Here is a 24099-nt window from a genome sequence, read left to right on the forward strand (position 1 = left end):
AATCGGCGATTGCACATTCGCTTCCTCGTACGATTTCCAAGAGATATCACACGCCGGAGATAAGCACGGGATGATTAATAATTATGTCGTCATCGATCATTTCTTAGAGTTTGTGTACCTCGCATCAATTTAATAATCGATGCTCGATTTACCTTGTCGATCTTGACTGCGAAAACACAACGAGAAATAATAAAAGGAGAAATAATAAATAATAATAATAAAATAATAATAATAAATAATAAATAATAAATAATAAATAATAATAATGAAATAATAATAAATAATAATAATAAAATAATAATTCTTTTAGGAAAAAGGAGTTTTCGGTGGAAAGATATTTACGCAAAAGAAAGGAGAGAATATCGTTTCCGCAATTGATTAATAATCGTGTGTAGGGTTGCACGAGATACCAAGATTAGTCTTGATATTGTCTTGTCTTGTCTTGAATTTCAAGACAAGATCAAGACAAGATTTTTAATTAGTTCAAGACAAGATCAAGACAATATCAAGACTAAGACTGTCAAGATTATTAGTCGTGTCAAGATTATTGGTTCTCAAAAAAACTAAAATATTTATATTTCTAAATGAAAAAAAATCACTATATACGAATTTAAAAAAATTTTACTCAATAAAAACAATGTCTCTGCAATTAAGTATAACAAAGTTTTTCCGATTTCATTTTGTTTTTATTAATGCGTATATTAGACCATAATTTTTAACTTGTAATTTTGTCAGCTCTCATTCTTATTTATTGACGATTATTTTATTGCGCCATTATCAGACAACCACATTTAATGCGTTTCATTAGACCACAATTTTAATTCATTATTCTGTTAATTTTCACTCGTCTTATTTATCATTATATTATTGCGCTGAAGAGGATCGAAAAATCGATCGAAACGTTCGCCTTTAATAACGTACTTATGTTTTGCTCGTTTCGGTATTATTGTAATGTCACCGTCGACATAGACTTATTTTGATGTACATCTTGATATAATTAAACTTCTGTAATATACCTGTTTTCTTGCTCTATAAGCCCTTATAACTAATTGTAATTCAATAAAAACATTTATATTAATAAATTTAAAAACATTTAATATTAATACAATATAACATTTTTATAAAATAGAAATCAAACTCGCAAATTTTAGACATTAAAGAGCATTTCACCCAGGAATTGATTGCACATTAGTGCTTTTAAAGATTTACTTTGTAATCTGGTTCTATTTTTTGACATAGTCAGAGTTCCTATTGAGAAAAGTCTTTCTACTGGCACGGACGAGGCAATTGAACTTAAAATGTCTCGAGTCATTTTTGACAATGTGGGATAAATATGAACCTGATTTTTTTACCACTCCAAAATATTTATATCTGCACATTTCCTTGGAGCCTGTAAATAGTTATTAATTTCTGTCTTCCATGAAACAGTAAATGTTTTTTTATGTAAATAGACGGCATTTATATCGATTACATAGTAATAATTAGAATTAAAATATAATACAATCGTAATAATTATTTCAAATTATATTACAAAAATTATATTAAATATTATTTAAATAATTTTTTAATATTAGATAAAAAATGGTTAATAAAATCGAGACAAGACAATACAAGACGAGATTCTTGCTATTAATATTCACTTGAGACCAAGACAACATTTAAATTTTTCAAAATTTTCAATACAATATTTTGATGAATATTGTCTTGTCTTGGGTCTTGTGCAATCCTAATCGTGTGTACAGGGCAAACGTGACATTTGTGACGTAGGTTAACGCGAGTCAATGGCTGAGAGCGAGCGATAAAAGCGGCGAACTAAATGCGTAATTCTTGAAGGAAGTGGACTCCCTTATCGCGGGTATCCCCCGTCGTTCTCGATCCATAGCATTCGCGACGGGACGGCTCGCAGTGTCCTTTCCGCGAGCGCGATATGCAAACATAACCCACATTTCCCCTTCGGTGCTACATAAATATTTATCATCCCAGATCCCACACGGCCCGCAAACTTAATGAACTTTGCCGCGCTAATCTAGCCCAGGCATTATAATGAGAGCCGAGTTTCGCAGTCGTCGCTTCGAGTTTCGTCATCGTTGGTTCCAATTTTCGAGAGAATTTTGATGTCGACAGGGAGACCGAATCCCTCCTAAAGTTTCGAAAATTCTTCAGAGAAGTGAGACTTCCGGCATCATTCGAGTTACATAACAACGTGACGTGGCAGGCTCCGTGAAATGGTGTTTAATCCGGCAGCAATTTTACGACGGGACGCGGTAGCGCATCGATGATGACCCACGGTCTTAATCGTTCGCTTTACGAGCTCGTAAAATATGGCATCGAGTTCTATCATGCTAAATCGAGATGCCATTGCATTGCTTCACCGGGATTCTCCCGTTATGTAATTGGACAATTTAGACGAAGTTAACGCGAGGAAGACTATATCTCACATAAAGTTCAAACCAAGCTTCAAATCGCACATGAAAGATAGAAATAGAGGTGGAGATGTACCTAGTCAGGAAAATCTGGAAAAAAGGTGATTTATCAGGGGATAAGTTCACTCTGAAAATGTCAGAGAAAAGTCAGGGATTTTATATTTCTTACAATTTTTCTAGATTTTTTTTCATATCATTTAACATTTTTTTTAAACTTCATCTTTGCTCATATTTTCTGTTTTTGTTAAAAATCGATTTATCTATTTAATTTATATTTAATTTATATTTAATTTATATTTAATTTATATAATATTTAATTTATATTTTCACTTTACCAGCAAATAAAATAGACTTCTTTTAATATTGAGTAATGGGCCTTATTTAAAATCTACTTGTTTCTCGATAAAAATTCAGACTTTTGATTGAATTGACAATTATTTAATAGACTTATAATGCAGTGATGTATGCATTTTGAAACAAGTAATACTAAAAAGTCGGTCAAGAAAAAATAATTCTTGGCTCTGGAAAATGTGAAGAAGTCAGGGAATTTTTTTTTTCCGAGTCTGCTAGACATTCTGATGGAAAAGAAATTTCAGAGATGCTGGGGTTTTGTTTCTCTTACAATTATGTAAAACATCTTCCCTCTCTGTTTTTCTCATTCCAAGATATCTAATAAAATGTCGGGTCGTTTTCTCTCCATTTATCTTATGAATTAATCAACTGTGATCAGACGAAGATGTTATTTGTGACTTCTCTAGGATAAAAAGAGAAGGGAAAATCGCTGCGAGAACAGGAGCCGTCGATTCGACGTTGAATCACTTGCGGGCGATATGGGCGAAGTGGCAAATCGACCCTCGAGAAAGAGAGAAAGTGCCGGACTTGGCACGTTTCCAATCTCGTTGAGGATAGGGAACGAGGATGCTACCGCGGGTGGTCCCCTTAATTAACTTGTTTCGCCGCGCACTTGAATGCGGAAGACTACGTGACGACGTTCTACAAATCTGCGCGCATTAGTTCTCTTGCGTGTCGCATTTTAAAGCCGGCCTCTGTGTCGATGAAATTTTCCCAAAATTCCTTCAAAACCGTTGCTAAGGAAAAAAAAGAATCCCAGTTATCGAGATATTTAAGAGAGAGACATTAATTAATCATCATACTTTGTGATCTTAAAATGTCACTTTAATATACATTTCTCTGTGTTTTTTATTTGTATTTTTAATCTTAATCTCTTATCTGTGTTTTTTTAATCTTGTCCTTTTATTCAACTTTCATGTTAAGTTATGTTGTGTTTTTAAAATACTTTTATGTTAAGTAATGCTATTTTTAAAATCCCATTTTACGGATGCAGGGTATTTCTTAATAAATGCGAAAAATTTTAGGAGATGATTCTTTGTCGAAAATTAAGGGGAGGTTTTCATATAAACATATACTCCTACTCCCATTTCACTCTGTGGAATTACACTCCTCCAAAAATCGGGGTAAAAATTAGGTTTTTATTTTTTAGGTTTTTATTATAATTTTGTTTTTATTCCAATTTTCCCAATATTTACTCTAATTTTATTTTTATTTTAAAATTTAACTTCTCGTAATTCGAAACATATCCTATTTAGCATCGTATTGTGCACGATAGTATATTTTATTTTTTTTTTCTCAAAAACTACAGATTTTATGAAAAATATAAAAAAAATAAAAAAGTATCTAAATAAATCAAACTTTTTAATGCATATTTTTAGATGATCATATTTCGACCCATTAAAAAGTTCTAATAAAAAATATAAAAGTTGCTGTTTTTTTTTAAAGTATTAAATATTTTATATAGAGACAATGTTCTCTCTTGAAATCTTGTTCACTCTAAAATATCTCTCTGTTCGCTTATTTATCTTTATCTTTCAGAAGATATCAAAGTCGTAATCTATAGTTATATATAAACTATTTATTTAAAATATACAGAGATTTTGATATTTTATTTATAATGATTTGAAAATCCTTTTTTGCTGCATCGCATTTTTATATATTTATTGTGTATTTAGATAGAAAAACTCGCTGCAGAAAAATCAGATTTGAGATTTAACTGATAAATCACAAATCCACTCGACTACAGCTTCGCGTTATCGAAACTTGTGTACGCGAGACACATCTTTCTATTCAACTACTATACATATGTAAAGATTGCGATATATAACATGTTCCTGCCGCTTTTAATCTAATCTAATCTAATCTTTTATCTGTTATTGGCCTCTGTTCTAGATCACTACATCATTGAAAAGTCGGGAAAACGAAGTTTTCGAAGGAGAGACGCGTGAGAAACCGCAAAAATAAAAGGCGGAAATAAACGTAAGGTAAGTTTTTCATCACATTTAACGTTATCAACTCTTCCCTAGATCTTCTATTTAAAAATTCTATATTTAAAAATTACACGCATTTTTTTCATTCACAAATATAAATATTTTAGTTTTTTTGAGAATCAATAATCTTGACAAGACTAATCTTGATAGTCTTAGTCTTGGTATTGTCTTGATAACTAATTAAAAATCTTGTCTTGATCTTGTCTTAAAATTCAAGACAAGATTTTTAATTAGTTATCAAGACAATACCAAGACTGTCAAGATTATTGATTCTCAAAAAAACTAAAATATTTATATTTGTAAATGAAAAAAATCACTATATACGAATTTAAAAAAATTTTATTCAATAAAAACATTTATATTAATAAATTTAAAAACATTTAATATTAATACAATATAACATTTTTATAAATTAGAAATCAAACTCGCAAATTTTAGACATTAAAGAGCATTTCACCCAGGAATTGATGCACATTGGTGCTTTTAAAGATTTACTTCGTAATCTGGTTTTATTTTTTAACATAGTCAGAGTTCCTATTGAGAAAAGTCTTTCTGGCACGGACGAGGCAGTTGAACTTAAAATGTCTCGAGCCATTTTTGACAATGTGAGATAAATATAAACCTGATTTTTTTACCACTCCAAAATATTTATATCTGCACATTCCCTTGGAGCCTGTAAATAGTTATTAATTTCTGTTTTCCATGAAACAGTAAATGTTTTTTTAAGTAAATAGATGACATTTATATCGATTACATAGTAATAATTATAATTAAAATATAATACAGTAGTAATAATTATTTCAAATTATATTACAAAAATTATATTAAATATTATTTAAATAATTTTTAACATTAGATAAAAAATTGTTAATAAAATCGAGACAAGACAATACAAGACGAGATTTTTGTTACCAATATTCACTCAAGACTAAGACAAGATTTAAATTTTTCCAAATTTTCAATACAATATTTTTACGAATATTGTCTTGGGTCTTGTGCAACCCTAGTTATCCCGGGATTTGTTCCACCCTATAATGGACTACCGCTACAGGATTGCACTCGCGGGATTTATACGGGATGGCCGCGTACATTCCAGTTACTTACCGCTTCCCTTAGCTTCCTCTCTCCGCGTTGGAAGTGCTGTCGAGCCAAATGGAGAGCTCTCCGGTGATCTAAAAATAGTTTCCACCCGGCGGAAAATGCTTCGTACACCCTCGTACGTCAAAGGACGACGGGGATCCTTGTCGGGCTGTTGGTTGGAAGGACGCGAAAAATGCGACGACACGATAATTGCATTGCGTCGTCGTGATCGATGGCGATGCGCGGAGAAGATCGGCCTTGAACGCGGATAAATTGAAGCACAATAGACTTTTGCAGAATGAGAGAAGTCTATCCAGCCAATCTCTGCTCGTAGATTTATTTTCTCGCAGCGCGATAAATGTAATTTGAAATATGTTCCGAGGTTTCAATAATATCGAATAACTCTTTTAATTTTTGCTGAGTAAAACTAAACTGGGTGTACATGTTGTATCTCGCTCGAGAAATTCGATAGAAAATAATATCTCCATTTTTCATATTAATTTTGCGACTTTTCCATTAAGAATCTTTAATTGATCCGAGATGGTATTTATAAGTAAATTATATAATAATAATTATAAACATTTATAATAATTTATGTATAAATTAAAAATAGAAAGTAAATATAATTTATAATTATTTACATTATTATTATTTAATATTTACATGTAAATTTAATTTATTTATAAATTTATATATAAATATTATATAATGTAAGTAATTATAAATTATATTTGTCTTTTGGACTAAAAATAATACTATATCCAAAAATTATAGTTTTTATAATAATCAGTATAAGTAGAACATAAAGAACGAATTAAACAGAGCGCTGAATTTTATTGTTAAAGATATCGAAATAGAAAAGGACTAAAAAGGAATACTATTATTTCTTATCAACACGAATTCTGAGTAATGCGGTTTATCTAATGTCCTAAAAGTGTCATAAGCTACTCATTATCACTTTATGATAAATATATGTATATACTTTTTCAATTTGGTTAGGTTAGACATTTTTCTAGTAATTTAAAGTAAGAGTATTTTAAAGAGTAATTTAAAGAGTATTTTAAAGAGTAATTTAAAGTAAGAGTATTTTAAAAAAAATGTACTATTGAAAATAACTATTTAAATAGTTTTTAATAAAATATTTAAAAATCCATTTTTTTATATGGATGATTAGTACAAATTTATAAGAAATATTTATTTAAAGTGCAATAATTAAAATTATTCAAAGGAGAATTTAAAAAAAATGTCAGAAATTTCTTTTAAAAATATGTAATACTTGAGAGAGATATTTTCAGACACTTGCATTATGTATTTGTTATGTTTTCAAATATTACAGTACGAAAAATAACTAGAGATAAAAAGTCAGAACACAAGTTTACATTTATTTTAAAAGTAATTTATTAAGTTATTGTTTATTTTATTTATTTATTTAATATAAATTTAAATAAAAGTCTAATTTAATAGAAATCATAAATAATAAAAACAGAAAATCGCAAATCATGAAAAATAGAATGAGAACACAAATTTGCAGAAATAATATCAGATAAAATATTTTATTGCCTATATAATGAGACAAATAATTACTTTGATCATTTGAAATTTTTAGTGAAATATATATTTAAAACATTTAAAATATTTTTCATTCGTAAAATTAACTAAATATTTCAAGTAGAATTTAATTTAACATCAGAATAAATTATTATTTTGAAAATTATAATTACTTATTATTATTTTACACATTAATTGTAATAATATATTTATATCTATACAATCCATAATATATAACTTACATTATATAACAGAAATAACTGACTAAAGATATAAAGTTCTACTTTTTTTTTCAAATTTTGCAATTTTGTGCGTTTATTTTCATTATTATCTTTTTTAGTTTTAGTTTTTTATGTTTTAGTTTTAGTTTTAGTTTTAGTTTTAGTTTTTTATCTTTTAGTTTTTTAAAATAGCTGCAATTTTGCGTAACTATTGTTCATAACAAATTAAAAACATAAGAAAATATTTTGCTATATTTCGTAACTTTTTAATTTGTTGTGTATTAATTTTAAATTATATATAAATTTGCATAAAAAAATGTGTATTCTATACACATGTTGTCTCGAAATTATTCTTGTACTGTGCAAAAATTTTTTTGGCTGATTTGAAATCCATTTTTTTCTATGAAACAAAAATATCAATGATTATCAAATGTTTATCAATGATTATCAAATGTTGAATAAAATAAGGACTTTTAGCGAATTAATCTTAATTAATCTTATGATAATCTTTTTTGTAGATTTTCCCTTTACTTTAAAAAAATTTTTTTCCCTCCTTGCTTTTATCACCCGATGACTCAAAGGTCTACGCTTTCCGATATTCGCTTTGTTTCGTCAGAATTCCGTCATATCTTGCATTTTCAATGGAATGCATTTATCGTTAAGTAAGTAAGTCTAAGTGTCCCTCCAGAGCAGTTGCAATATTTATGCAGGATATCGTTGCCGAATTTATTGCTACCGAGGGAATATCATCGCTTTCCCGAATTTCGTGGACACGTAGAATTACTCAAGAATATGCATGGTTATACGTCATAAACGTGTGGCATTTTGTATCAACGATGCTCGCAAACAATTAAAAGCTCGGAGACAAGCGTTTTTCCAATGTTAATGGAAAAAAAACAGTTTTCTGATACAGGCGCGTTTGAAATTTTCCGCCTTCAATTATGACTGTCTACTGAAACAAAGCGAGAGATCATTTTCTCGAGTCGTCAGTCTGCCTGCAAAAAAATGGCCTGCGGAGCTTTTCTTTCATTAATTGATACTAGCCGCTGTCAGGTAATGAATTCAATCCTCATTAAGCACGTTCGAAAGAGAGAGAGAAGCTTCCGGGAGATCCTTTACTGACAATCCACCGATTCATTATTGGCGTCCTTTTGTTACATTCGCAACAACGTCCCACTTTAGTGCCACGTTACCTTCTATTATTCATTATACTGCTCTGTTAGAAATTGAACCAACTTTCGCAATTTATTCTCATATTACCATAATAGCGTACGAGTACAATAATTTTTTAACGTTAGCAAAAGCCTTTATCTTTCGATGGATTTTCCCTCGAAAACTTAAATTTAGTTTTTTCCTTCCTTTTTTTATTTTCAATTTAAAGAGCCACAGATATGACTCTATCTTGAATTTAATTAAATTTTTAAATTAGGTTTAATTAGTTTTTAAACATTTCATTAGATACCTCACTCAACATTTTATTAGTTATTTCATTAGATATTTTATTAGAGGATTAAAAGGGAGGATTAATATTTGAAATATTGAAAAAAATAATTAAGAATTTTTTTTAGTATTAAGAACTTTTAAAAATTAAAATTTCTTTAATATTAAAAATTTTCTAAAATTAAGAATTTTTGAAAATTAAGAATTTTTTTCAAAATTAAGAATTTTCTAGAATTAGGAATTTTTGAAAATTATAAGACTTTGGGAATTTTCATACAATTTTATCGAGACTCAGGAAATTTTTAAATAAATTCTTTCTTCATTTTGCTTTTATATAATGTGAGTAGTCGACAATCTGCTGATAAGTCAAGTTGTGAATTATATGTTTATTATGTTTATATAAAATATATTACAAGTTTGTATAAAACATATTCAATATAATTCAATATCTTTTGATAAATTGATAAAAAAATGAAAATGTTACGCAAAAGCCTATCTTTCGATGGATTTTCCCTCGAAAACTTAAATTTAGTTTTTTCCTTCCTTTTTTATTTCCAATTTAAAGAGCTACAGATATGACTCTATCTTGAATTTAATTAAATTTTTAAATCACAGGTTTAATTAGTTTTTAAACATTTCATTAGATACCTCACTCAACATTTCATTAATTATTTCATTAGATATTTCATTAGAGGCTTAAAAGGGAAGATTAATATTTGAAATATTGAGCGATACCAGTTTTTTTTAATCAACGATATTTTTGTTTAAATTAGCGTCTACTACGTTTTTTAATCTGTAACGCAAAGTATCTTTAATCAAGCTTGACGTTAAAATTTTCACTAAAGTGGATTCGCTTTAAAATATTCACGCAATAATTTTACGAAGAAACCACTTTCCTAGTGTCATGAAAATTCGTCACATAGTTTATGTATGATGCAACAGCCTGTAAGATTTTTTTTCTTTTTTTTCTCTCTTGAGATAAGAACTTAAGACTTTTTTTTCAAGATAATCGAGCGCCAATAGAGGAGAGGAAACTATTTTGCATCTTTTCGAATACTCTCTCAAACTTGGTTTGCTCTGAACTTTCTGCTTTGCATTTGCTTGCCTCGATCATACACACACACACACACACACACACACACACACACACACACACACACACACACACACACACACACACACACACACACACACACACACACTGATGCACGCACAAGCGACACACAGATCTTCTGAGAGAATTTGATGTGACGGTTTCCTTTCCTGAGGCTTCGTCCATTTGGCTCCGCGGTTTCGTTCTAAGATATAATACCTGAAGCTTCGTATATTATATCGCAGATATATCGGTCGCTTTATCGGCAGCTATATTCATTTTATCCGATTGATGCAAGTAAATTGGACAATCGCAATCTTCCGGAGACTGAGATTTTATACTCTGCTTGTTATTTACTATATTGCTCCGTTGTAGAATTGATTTCTGGAATCGAAATGGGAAACAAGCGATGGTATCGACAACAATTTTCAATTTTCATGTTTAATATATAAATCTAAGGGATTTTCATGAATTTTCCATTTTTTCAAAACATTCTCTTTAGATCGTTCACTAATAAATTTAGAAAAAAATGTACACAGAGGAAAAAATCATTTTGAAATAAAAAAATTTTAGTTAACTCAAGAAAGCTATTTATTCGGTGAGTACTAATCACGTATATTTACTTGTATTCAAAACGTCTGTTCGCTGAAGTTAAGTATTTATTTACATATGTTTAAAAAAATATATATGCCTAAAAAAATATAATTTTTAATTAAATATTTTTATTTTTATTTTACAAAATATTTATTAAAATGCATTTTTTATTTCCAAAAATTTCAAATTTTTTAATTTTAAAAAATAATATATTTAATTTAATAAATTATAGTATACATTTTACGAAAATAATATTTAAATATAAAAAATATATAAATGAAAATAATGTACTTAATATAACATGCATATTTAATTAAAATTAAATGATTTTGCTTAAATGAAACAAACATTCCTTCCATTTAAAGTAAAAGTTTCAAGAAAACAAATTTATTTGATTTGAAAAAATTTTTCCCTCAGTGTGTGTGTGTATGTATCTCGAACAGTTATATTCGTATTAAAAGCAGATATTATAGGACGTAAAACCTTAGATTACGTTTTTTGTAGCATCATAAAAAACTATTCCAATAACGCAGCAATAATAATTGTACGTTTAGTACTCAATATTATCACAAATTAGTTTTTACTAGAAAAAAGGATATGATTTATAGTACATATTTTCCATTTATAAAGTCATAAAGATACTATGAAACTAAATTAGCGCATATGCATATGTATGCAAAATTTTTAGCATAATTTTACAATTATTTAATTAATTTAATTTAATTTAAATTATTTAATTTAATTATTTAATTTTAGAATTATTTATTTTATTTAATTTTTAATATTGCTCGTTATAAAACGCTTGTACGCAAAATTTGGCCGTGGTTTGTCCGGATCGATTTATTTTTGGATTGTCTTTGATTGTTTAGGGTCATACACGTGTCTATAGCAATGTATATAAGTATAACGTGTTTACACCAAGAGCGATGTTAGGCAATCGTCAAGGCAATTCGTGGCTTAGTGTATCGATGTGTACGTGCGAATGAGAAGCACATATTGTTCATGAGCAAATAAATATTCAATCAACGGCAGCCAGCCAGAAGAAAGAACGAAGAAGAGACACCCGCGAGTGTCCTTGTTGAATCGATTATTATGGTTTCGCGATCGACGCATATGACATAATTTCACGTTGAATACAACATATGCGGTGCTGGAAGCTTATGAAAAACGTCAAAAAGATTTTAATTAAATTGGATTTTAAATAGTCGAGTCCCATTAGTCGAAAGTTTCTTTGAAATGTGTACTTGAAAGTGCAGCTTTTTAACGTGGCTCTCGCTGCGTGTTGGAAAGATAAACACGGGTTTAATAACGTGAAAGGTGCATTTAATTAAATGCCACGGTGTTTACCGATGTTTAGCGATTTGTGAGTCTTTAGATAATGAGATACTAATCGTTGAATTAAAACTCCATGCGAAATTCCGACGTTCCAGGATGTTACCCGACATTGTTATTATTATTACCTAATCATTCTGTTATTCTATCCATTATACTTATTATACGCTCTACGTTTATCGCGTTCAATTGTAGATTATAAATTCAGAACGGACCTTCTGCACACAAAGATTGTGCTGATTTTTCTCCCGCGTTTCCTTCTTTACAAACTCAATTATCTCTCTGCTAATAATCTCGACCAGCAGGTGGGCGCGAAGCCGAGCGTTATATCTTCATTCCAACAATATCGTTCCGTCTAATGAAAATGGCTTTCCCTTCTTTATATCGCGTTGTCCATGAAATCTAACGACTCGTATTACATGTCCTAATGAATATTAGATTATTTTAAAAATCAGATAAATACACATTGTTAAATCAGGAAAAAGAAAGTTCAGGAAAAAAAAGGAAACAATAAATAATATCGTAATATTAAAAATAATAATAATATTACAACAAAAATATTAAATTAATATATATATATATATAATAAATAATATTAAATTGTAATAAAATTAATAATATTATAATTTATTATATTAAATATTATATTATAATAAATTATAATATTATTAATATTATTAATAAATTATAATATTATTAATTTTATTATAATTTATATTATTTTTATTATACATATTAATTTAATATTTTTATGATAATACTAATTTATTATAATTAATTTATTATAATATTATTTTTATTATAATAATATTAAAATATTAAATATTATTAAATTATATTAATATTATTATTTTTAATATTTTTATTATAAAATATTATAAAATAATATTAAAATATTATTATAATAAAAATAATATTAAAAATTCAAAATTGAATATTGAAATGGAAATAAATTGTCGTGAGAAATGAAATTTTTTTTTTAATTACTTGTGTAATCTAAAGTAAATTTTTTTATACAAATAATATAATAATTGCCGGAGAGCCAACTCTTATTGCGACTGTGACTCGTAAACGTGTAACGTTTGAAAAAGTTGTCGAAGGAATCTGTTAAACCTGAACATTTCCAAGTTTCGTGCCGCTTTAAGGATTAACACATTCGATTTATGTTCACGGAATTGCAGTCTCCCGGCGACTTTTCTCCATTTTTCTCGGGAACGGAACGTGACAACGGCTTACAGTTTATCACGGGGTTCGATGTTGGTGGCTCGCGTCTTTTACGGCCAGAGTTCGTCGTCGTCCAATGAGTAATGTCCGGTCGGGCTTTCCGGTTTAAGGATCTAACGAGGATTTGTCTGCGTCGCGACCACCGACGGCGAGATTTTCTCGCTCTAAAAGTCCGATCGTGCACGCGCTTATCTAATTGCTATGATTATCGTCCGTACAAGGAATTCATTAAATCGACCACGATATTCCGCACACGCGGCAGGCGTTACGCGAGCGCGCTCTTAATCAAGCTTATATTATTTCTGTGACAGTATAAGGAAGAGAGGAGGACGATACAATTTTAATAATAGACAAAAGGTGTCTACTCCCTAGAAAAATATGGAAAACTTGAAAATTATAACAATTTTTTTGAAAATTAAGTTAAAATTAAATTAATACAGAAAATTATTAAAATATAAATATATATATAATTAAAAAAAATTATTAAAATATAAATATATATAATATAATTAAAAAAAAATAATTAAGAATTTTTTTTAGTATTAAGAACTTTTAAAAATTAAAATTTCTTTAATTTTAAGAATTTTCTAAAATTAAGAATTTTTCAAAATTAAGAATTTTCTGAAAAATTAGGAATTTTCTAGAATTAGAAATTTTTGAAAATTATAAGACTTTGAGAATTTTCATACAATTTTAGGGTCAGGAAATTTTTAAATAAATTCTTTCCTCGATCACATTTTGCTCTTATGTAAGTAGTCAACAATCTGCTAAGTCAAGTTGTATTATGTTGAATTATATGTTTAGTAAAATATATCACAAGTTTATATAAAACATATTCAATATAATTCAATGTCTTTTGATAAATTGATAAAAGAAATGAAAATGTTACGCAAGTGAAAATATTTATCTTACGAAAGCTATTGATTGTTATTTCAATAAATACATTTGCAAGTGTAATACTCAAAATTTAAGCGGCCTTCTGCTTTTTCTTTGTATAAGAAAAAAGCATAGAAAATGCATACAATAAAACATCTTAAAAATTGCACCAAAAAGTCTTTAAAATATTCTCTTTACCTAAAACTTCGAACAAAAAAGACACCCGGAAAGCTCAGGGAATTTTCAGAGGATTTTTTTACAAGACTTGAACAGACATCCCGAATAGAATCTTACTCCTAAAATCGCGGTAATCAAAATTTAAACAAAATTGTACGCATCCTGCATCTTAAGAGAGATTGTTGAATGGAGTCCAAAGTGAATTTTATTTTAGTAAATACATTTGCAAGTCTAATACTCGAAATTTAAGCGACTTTCTGCTTTTCCTTTGCATAAGAAAAAAATCATAGAAAATGCATACAATAAAACATCTTAAAAAATTGCACCAAAAAGTCTTTAAAATATTCTCTTTACCTAAAACTTCGAACAAAAAAGACGCCCGGAAAGCTCGGGGAATTTTCAGAGGATTTTTTTACAAGACTTGAACAGACATCCCGAATAGAATCTTACTCCTAAAATCGCGGTAATCAAAATTTAAACAAAATTGTACGCATCCTGCATCTTAAGAGAGATTGTTGAATGGAGTCCAAAGTTTCTCTAGAGGAATATTTGTCAAACTTTAAACAGGCGCTTGATAACTTTTGCGCGACGACAGAATCGGGCAAAGAGAAAATGGCACGGACGCCGGTGGCCTCGAGAGTCACTAGTATAATCGACAAGAAGAAAAGAAAGAGAAAAAGAAAGAGAAAGAGAGAGAGAGAGCTTTCGAATGACGGCGTAAGCCGTATGCAGACAGCGGTCTGTTTGATATTCCATCGGGCGACGACGGCGTCCTCCGGCCTTCCTCCGGTGCAGATCCTCGACTGCAAATCGCGGCATTAACGCCCGATCGCTCATTGTTCGCCTACGATGGCTAGCGGGCCTAATATGATCGATCTGTCATCGCGGGATAGCGGCCCACCAGGTGGCTTTCGTGCGATTTGGGGGGGGGGTGGAGAGGGGGGAGGGGGAGAACCAAATGCGAGCCGACCGGAACGTCGTCGTCGTCGTCGTCGTCGTCGTCGCGGACAGATTTAGGATCGCGCGAATGGGATTTAGACCGCCGACGGAATCGATTTTGCACCTTCCGTAGATTCATCGCGATCGCGTCGCGCTTGTGTGCGTCTCTCTCTCGTGCCTGGAATACGTTATACGATGTAACACCCCCCCCCCTCCCCTCGCATGTAACTCGCAATCGGCCGAATCGTTGACTCGCGTTTAGAGTGCGTAGAATGTATAATGGTAATAAATTCAATTAACGCGATGATTTATTCTCAGTTTAATTAACATGCGATGATGTATTCGTCGATTAAAATTCTATCTGCAATGTTTGCTTGATTTCATGAAAAATGTATCGAAACTCGCGTGTTGTTAAAGACTGCTTGCGCTAAATGACAATTGTTTCCCTCGATATACCCGGAGATAATATTAATTAAATTAACTTTCATAAATATTAAAATTGTATTCGATATTATTTTCATGAATTTATCATTCTCGTTATCATTATTAATATCTGTTTTTGTTTTCGTTTGAAGTTAGCTGTTTTTGAAAATTAGCGACGAAAATAAATAATAATTCTTTTTAAAATAAATTTTGCACTTGTTCTTTTTTCATTTCCTTGATTCTCTTAATACGTAAAATATTTTAAATGATATAAAAAATAATATATTTAAAGTATATAAAGAGAGATTTTATTAAAATTCATTAAATTCATTAAAATTAATACATTTAATTATTGCGCTTTAATTAAATAATTTTTTATGCATCGAATAAATTTTTTCGTAACATCCCTTTTCACATTTTTCAGCTGTAGATTGTTGACGATTTCGATAGAATTACATTTAATACATCTGTTAATTGAACACGCAAATGAATGATATATGTCGAGGTATGAATTATATAAATCCAAGTGGGCGACAAATGGACGCAAAACCATCGAGCGGAAAACACGAACGAGAACGTTACACGGTTCCCTTAATCCCACGGGGGATGCGATATTTTTACCCTCGTGCTCGGAGAATGGCTCTCGGATATTTCGAAACGAGGTATTAAAAGCCGTTCGTAAAATAAAATATGTCTCTGGAGTCTCACTCAATTGCTATAAACGTAGGCCATCGCAATTTCTACCAGGGCTGCGTCGGCGCCAGATTCTTTTTCCCCGAGATCTTAACAATTCGCTCACGTTCTCGCGGAGGGAGGACGATTTTCATACCGTATGCGTCAGGATGCGCATTGCGCCTCGCAAAACGCGCCGACAGACGCAAGAGAGTCGCCGAGTTCAGAATTCATTAGTGTTTTTTTAACGCGCGAGTTCGATAACGAGCGACTGTGAGTAAACAATTACACAATTAGTGAAGTATTATTCGCCTTTTGTCAATATTAGCTAATGATACGGACGAATATACGAACTAGTAAAATTTATTAAATAAATATATTTATAATTATTAATTTATAAATATATTTAATAAATTTATTTATGTTAATATTAATTTATAAATATATTAAATAAATATATTGATAATAATATTAATTTATAAATATATATGTATAATATTAATTTAGAAATATAAATATGTATATTTAATAATTAATGCAAATAATTAAAATGTAAATATTAATACATACATAAAATAAATAAGGAAATTTATGATTAATAATATTTGTATGTTAATAATTACATTAATAGTAATTATATAATATATTAATGTATATTATATATGAGAGAAATATATATATATATATATATATATATATATATATGTGTAATTAATATTATTAATAATTACATATTAATAATGATATATAATTATAATTTTAGAAAGGAAAAATTTTTTATTTTTTGCATTTTATATTTTTTGTTGACGCAACATAATCACCTGTTGTTTGTCGACGTCGCTGCGTTTCGTAACTGGATACAATTTAGATCTCGAGTGCGATATGGAGATTGTTTGCTCTAAGTTGATCTTATAAATTGCAAGACTATGAATGCTCGAAGCGCAGTCTGCCAAGTAGCGGCTTTAATTGCGAGATTTGCGGGGGATTCGCGAGTACCGTTGTAAATTTCTTACTCGTCGTAGATCGCGCGAGCGTCTCCCTTAATCCTTGGAGTAATTAGAGGCCTCTCGCGATGTTCTCTCCGCCCGGAGGAAATCTGGAAATGGTAACAGTTTGTCCGTGGATTTACTAACGTGTTTTAGCTTCCCTCTTCCTGCCCTCGTACCTGCGAGGGAGTTTCGTCGACAAACTCTCGTTCGTTTCTCAAGTTCCTCCAAAGACATCCGCGAATCTTGATTAACCGTATGCACTAAGTCGCGCGTATTTGTCGCTACGATAATTTATCTTCCGATCGCGTCCAAACTGGCAATGTATCTTGTAATAAACAAGCATTAATTTCTTCTCGCACCTTTGTTTCTTTTTATATTATCGCAATTAGAGAAAAAGGCATACATTAAAGATATATTATTGTAAATATATTAAAAATATTATTAAATATATTATTATAAAAATATATTAAAAATATATTAAATATATTAAAGATATTGTACAAATAAAAGTGAATTAATTAATACAGAACAAATTAGTAAAAAAATAAATTATTAAAAAATTATTACAAGTTACTGAAAATCTTTTACATATTTTTAAATTTAGCAATAATTTAATTATTGCAACATTTTATTCAGATTTCGTCATATAATTTTATGAATGTATATTTTTATTGCAGTAAAATTTTTTGAAGTCTCAAAATTTTGACTATCGAAGGTCCTTGAAGTAAATTTTTTCAATTTTAAGATTTTAAGATAATTTTCGCCCATTAGCGATCCTTCATCATTATTTTCGAAATTTCCTAGTTGCTTTACGCGAATCGCGCAGAAAAAAAGACATTCTTGTTTTGAAAATATATTTAATTTTAACATAGAAATCTTGAAATGAGATTATATTGCGTTAATTAAAGAAAAATATACTTGCTTGAATAATTGCTTACTTGAAAGAAGCCATTTTGTCCAATCAAGAAAAATATTCTCTTGATTCTCATGATTTAAGATTTAATTTTCTTGAATGGAAAAGAAACAATGATAGATAGAAAATAACATTTTTAAATCAAAGATTATAATTTTCTTAAAGTAGAATTAAATAATTATATATTCTTAAGGTGACAATTACATTATTAAAATAAGACTATAATATTATTGAAATTTGAAATTATTAAACTCTTCTAAGAAGATTATAAATTGTTGCGTATATACGAACGCGTTAATTTAAGTATACAAGTTTTGATTTGACACTTATTTTTTTTGTGTACAAGCTCACGGAAAAAAGGACATTCTTGTTTTGAAAATATATTTAGTTTTAACATGGAAATCTTGAAATGCGATTATATTGCGTTAATTAAAGAAAAATATACTTGCTTAAATAATTGCTTACTTGAATGAAGCCATTTTATATAGTTCAATCGAAAAAAATATATTCTTATGATTTAAGATTTAATTTTCTTGAATGGAAAAGAAACAATGATAGATAGAAAATAACATTTTTAAATCAAAGATTATAATTTTCTTAAGGTAGAATTAAATAATTATATATTCTTAAAGTACTTAAATAATTATATATTCTTAAGGTACTTAAATAATTATATATTCTTAAGGACAATTACAATATCAAAATAAGGCTATAATATTGTTGAAATTTGAAATTATTAAATTCTTCTAAGAAGATTATAAATTGTTGCGTACATACGAAAACACAATGAACGCGTTAATTTAAGTATATAAATTTTGATTTGACACTTATTTTTTTTTCAGTGCGTAAGCAATGTAATCGCGCAGAGAGGCGGAGAGAGCTGTGACCGGTAATAGGTGTAAAACACAAATCGGCCAAATGAAATTGTGCATACTGCGACTGTCGGATTGATCGCGTGACATTACGCTAACTCTCGGCGATCACGTTCGCTATTCTCGGGTGTCCCGCGATTGCGAAAAGCGGCGTTTAATTATCGACTCTTTGGCCGTGGACCAACCAACACGCGCGCCGCAGATAAATTATGATCTCCTATTTTGCGTGCACGTGTGTCGTGTATACGGGCCGTGCCAGTTTAGTAAGTCGATCCTCGTATCTCGGTAAACTTGTCTCACGTGTAAATAACGGCCGCCAGACATCGAGATTGATATTGTCAAACAAATCCAGCCCCCTTCCCATCCCTCTTCGATCGCATGATCAAAGCGTTTTTTATGAAAACCTCCTCCCCCTGGTGAATCGCCAAATTTCATTCATCTTCCTCATCCAATTTCCCGTCGCATTTTCATCCATTAGTCCGATCGAACCTGGGAGGGGGAATAAAGTGATGCTCCGGAAGAAAAAACCGGAAATGTGATGAGAATATTCGTTAATACGATCGCTTGTATAATGGTAGACCCAGTAATAACACATTGAATCATGGAAAATCACCTGGAGAATCATCCGGAGCGAGAGAGAGGGAAAAGAGAGAGAGAGAGAGCGAGAGAGAGAGAAGGCAATTCCGTTCGGATCGCCTCTGCGCACGTTCGGTATCGTTAATACCCGAGTAATCCAACTTCTGGCCGTAAACAATGTTAACCCGGGATAGCCTCGCTATCGTAGGCGACTCTGTACAAGCCCCGGATCGGTTGGTTTGTGGGCGATTGAATTTATTGGCCGCTCGAGATAAAATCGGAGCGCGTGATTCTTCTCTCTCTCTCTATCTCTCTCCACCTAAATTGCAGATCGAGTCCTTAGTCTTCCGACTAAATAGATATTTGCGTGTCCTGTTTCTCCGCGTGGAAGTAATTAGAAATTAGAAACCCAAGAGAGTGAAATTTAACCGCCCTCGCGGCGATGCTGAACGAGCAATTCAACGTTTCTCTAGTTGGGACGCTGGAAGCGGGAATATATTTGACGTATTCTGGCAAATTTGCTTATTCCATGCTAGCATGGAAACACGTAATGGTTGCGGTAAACGTCATCCTCGCCACCTTTGAGGTACGTCTATAATATTTTGTCGAAATGGCAGAAAATTTCTGAACCTGTCATATCTTATTCCAGAAAATGGAAGCATCATCTGTTGTGGGAAGAAAATTCTTAATACATGCATCATGATTCAAATATTTGCCATATCTTTTTTTTGAGACACTTGGATAGAATCTCTACCTTACTTTAAAAAATAAATTATTTACAGATTAAACTTTACAGATTTAAATCCTAGATATATAACACAGAAAAAAAAATAAGTGTCAAATCAAAACTTATATATTTAAAATTAACGCGTACATTGTTTTGTATATACGGAACAATTTATAATCTTCTTAGAAGAATTTAATAATTTTAAATTTCAACAATATTATAGTCTTATTTTAATATTGCAATTGTCATCTCAAGAATATATAATTATTTAATTCTACTTTAAGAAAATGATAATCTTTGATTTAAAAATGTTATTTTCTATCCAACATTATTTTTTTTCCATTCAAGAAAATTAAATCTTAAATCATAAGAATATTTTTCTTGATTGAACTATGTAAAATGGCTTTATTCAAGCAATTATATCTTTCTTTAATCAACGCAATATAATCGCATTTCAAGATTTCCACATTAAAACTAAATATATTTTCAAAACAATAATATCCTTTTTTCCTATGTGCTGAATATATATGTTTATACGCAGAAAAAAATAAGAGAGTGTCAAATCAAAATTTATATACTTAAACTAACGCATTCATTGTTTCGTATATACGGAACAATTTATAATCTTCTTAGAAGAATTTAATAATTTTAAATTTCAACAATATTATAGTCTTATTTTAATATTGCAATTGTCATCTCAAGAATATATAATTATTTAATTCTACTTTAAGAAAATGATAATCTTTGATTTAAAAATGTTATTTTCTATCCAACATTATTTCTTTTCCATTCAAGAAAATTAAACCTTAAATCATAAGAATATTTTTCTTGATTGAACTATGTAAAATGGCTTTATTCAAGCAATTATATCTTTCTTTAATCAACGCAATATAATCGCATTTCAAGATTTCCATGTTAAAAGTAAATATATTTCCAAAACAGGAATGTCTTTTTTTTCTGTGCATTATTTTAAACAGTTTCCTACTTTTTTCATTTCGATAAACGCAATGATGTTTCTCTCATCCTTTAAATTCTTTAGCTTTAGGACATGCGCATTTAATCAGCTTAATTAGCGCGAATATTCGCTTCCGGCGCTTTTCCTTCAAAAAGCGGAGACTAGTTTTGATCTCGGTGAGCGTTTGCGAAACTTTTTTAATGATTAATTACGACAGTCGTGCTTTTCTGTCGGATTAAGAGTAATAAGGAGAGAGAAGCGGCTCTCACATTGGTTTTGTTTTTGGTAGTAGTCGATGCATCCCCGATTACGTAAATAGCAGCCCTCCAGCTGAGCGGAAGCTTCCAGTTATTAATAGTTTTTTATTTACATTCGATATGAAAACCATTCCGAAAAATTGCGCGGATTTTTTTCGAGGAAAATCCCCGTGAAAATTAATCTTTCGTCGCGGGAAAAGATTCTGAAGGGATGACAGAGAAAATAATTAAAAAGTCTGCGTAAAATAAATTTTACATCCAAACTGATGAATTATTTATGCATATTTTTTAAAATATGTTACTCTTTCAAACATACATATGCTTTAATTTTAATATTAATATACATGTGGAATTTTTCTTGAAATTCAACATTCTCGAAATTCGAAACAATAGCCGACCTAAATATTCCGTTTAAATACATGAAAAGTACTGGAAACTAAATAAATAAGTTATAAAATATGCGATAAAAAGCTGCGTACAATTTGCTTTCCGTCCTTTCTGTTATTCCGCGACTCGCATGTCGTATTAATTTTACAATGTAAAATAAAAAAAAATTGGTTACGCGGTATTGCGTTGAACGCATAAACGGTAAAACGTTTGAACTGTGTAAAATGCGATGTGTTTGCCTATTTGTAATTGTACGTGTTAATGCGGTCACGTGTCATTTGATATTTGCAGAAAACGTCAAATGATGAGCCATTGATTTTATCGGATGCGTTACCGGGATACTTTGACTCTCGGACGTGTTTGCAAATCGCGCTTTATAAATATTGATTTATCACGATTTCTATTTTATTTCCCCACGCGTATCACGCGCGCGCAGATTATACTTTATAAAACGTAACAACGTAAAAAGCCGATTTGTATGTACAATCTGCGGATAATGTGAAGATTTAATAGCGCATTGAGGATTTAATTGACATCGTATACATTGCGTATTGTGCTACGATCATTATTTTTACGATGATGTAGCGAATTTATTTAGCTTTTTTGTTTCCAATATTATACCGGGTGATCTATTAATCACTTGAATAGTATTGTAATGAGGAATTTCTCTCTCTTTTTTTTTTGATAAAATTGTGCCATGTATTTTTCTTTTAATATCAGTTATAAATTACATTTAAATTAAATTCCGTCTCTTAAAATTATATCTGAAATTATTACATATACAGGGTGTGTCAGATCACTTGTACCACCCATTTAAAAACTAGAGAAGTGATTTCAAAAAAGTGAAAACATTTTCTTTATAAATCGGGTGCGCTCTATCGAATGGTGATATTTTCAACATCTGCTTCTAGCCGAAAATAGGCGATTCAAACCGGAAGTGCATTTTTTTAAATGAAACCCCCTATTTTTCATTGCATATTCTTGTAGCTTACCTTGAGAGCTTTCCAAAACACTATAATAAATTATTTTTCCATGAAGTACTTTTCGAGTTATGAGGCTTGAAATCATTTCTTAATTTTACATAAATCATAAAATATCTTGTAAAATATATATTCATTTTTCGATTATCTTACCTTAATACTTTTATGTACAAAATAATGGGAGGAATCAATTGGTGTAAAGAAAACACATAGTTGTTTCTAAGAAAAAATATGTAATTTGCAATTAACAATTCCATATTTTTTTTTTAAATAACTGTATGTTTCCTTTACACAATTGATTCCTCTCATTACTTTGTACATAAAGGTATTAAGGTAAGATAATCAAAAAATGAATATTTTACAAGATTTTTTACGGTTTATGTAAAATTAAGAAATGATTTCAAGCCTCATAACTCGAAAAGTATTTGATGGAAAAATAATTTATCATAGTGTTTTGGAAAATAGGGCGTTCCATTAAAAAAAATGCACTTCCAGTCTGAATCGCCTATTTCCGGCCGGAACCAGAAGTTGAAAATATCACCATTCGATAGAGCACCCGATTTATAAAGAAAATGTTTTTACTTTTTTGAAATAACCACTTCTCTAGTTTTTAAACGGATGGTACGGGTGATCTGAAACATCCTGTATATTGTACTTATATTGTAGTTATATTACCACGTTATATCGCAGTTATATTGCCGTGTTATAATACGTTATCGCTTTCGAGGGATAAAATGAAAATTGGCCATCGCGTCTCGAAATTAATATTAATAACGCTCCGATACGCATCGGTTCGTTACCTCAAATGTGACGCTTGGATCCGTAATACGTTCGTGTTGCCATTTGAGGTGTACCAGAGGCATAGCTTGAAATTGACCGTAGGGTTTATGCGCGTAATGAAATTCTGATGGGACTCTATGGGCGCGCATGACGCGGCCAATCGACATTTTGCGGTTTGCCCGACCGCTCGGCCGGAAATTCGCTCACCGTCATCTTCGAGAGACGTGTCCCGAGTCCTGTGCCCGATACACGGGCGTCTCTCTCCTCAGTGGCGGTTTT

General features: G+C 30.3%; 1 protein-coding gene across 4 annotated transcripts in view; it reads left to right on the forward strand.

The window, feature by feature from the left end:
* Positions 1-24099, forward strand: part of LOC105250327 — a 224586-nt gene that overhangs the window by 85529 nt on the left and 114958 nt on the right. For 3 of the 4 annotated variants that reach the window (XM_025409981.1, XM_025409983.1, XM_011256349.3), the window contains one exon: positions 4668-4759. The gene's annotated coding sequence lies outside the window, so the exon portion shown is untranslated. The remainder of the gene's footprint in view (positions 1-4667; positions 4760-24099) is intronic. The other variant, XM_025409982.1, reaches the window with a different exon arrangement.

This window comes from Camponotus floridanus, unplaced genomic scaffold (assembly GCF_003227725.1).
Source record: "Camponotus floridanus strain SB8 unplaced genomic scaffold, Cflo_v7.5 scaffold3, whole genome shotgun sequence".
Classification (NCBI taxonomy): Eukaryota; Metazoa; Arthropoda; class Insecta; order Hymenoptera; family Formicidae; genus Camponotus; species Camponotus floridanus.